Here is a 750-nt window from a genome sequence, read left to right as displayed (position 1 = left end):
TTTGGGGGTATGCCTGAAACGCCTGTGATAAGACGAGATAACAGGTCTGGACTCAAAACCTAGGCAGTTTTCTGTTCGGGGTCACGTGAGAGTTCGTAAACTCAGCCTCCATCACATCTGCAGGCTGTTTTTTCTGTTCTTGTGCCGTTTTGTCCCCGCTGAACCTGATTCCATGTTTTTGTCATTTTCGGTCATTTCCACTTTTTTGCAAAGTTGACATACCGATTGGCCGTTCGGCCTAGGTTTTTTTGCCTCTCGTGACCTACAACACACGTGTCACGGCTGAATTCATCCCTCCATCTTCCGTTTCTACCCGTTTGCATATGATTTCATGTTTGGGTGTCGTTTCCAAACATTTTCACCGAAATTGGTTGTTTTCGTTCTGGTCGCCCGTCAGCCCGTTTTTTGCCTGCCGTGAGCTATAGCACACGGTTTTCGACCGTTTTCACCCGCGGCCGTTTTCATCCCTCCATCTTCCGTCTCCCCCCATTTGCATACGATTCCATGTCTTGGTGTCGTTTCCAAACATTTTCACCGAAATCGGCTATTTTTGTTCCGGTCACCCGTCAGCCCGTTTTTGGCCTCCCGTCAGCTATAGCACACGGTTTTTGACTTTTCACCCGCGGCCGTTTTCATCCCCCCATCTTCCGTTTCTACTCATTTGCATATAATTCCATGTCTGGGTGTCGTTTCCAAACGTTTCACCGAAATCGGCTATTTTCGTTCCGGTCGCCCGTCAGCCCGTTTTTG

The sequence above is a fragment of the Panicum hallii genome, chromosome 7, assembly GCF_002211085.1.
Source record: "Panicum hallii strain FIL2 chromosome 7, PHallii_v3.1, whole genome shotgun sequence".
Taxonomy (NCBI): Eukaryota; Viridiplantae; Streptophyta; class Magnoliopsida; order Poales; family Poaceae; genus Panicum; species Panicum hallii.
Note: the sequence above shows the minus strand (reverse complement) of the source record.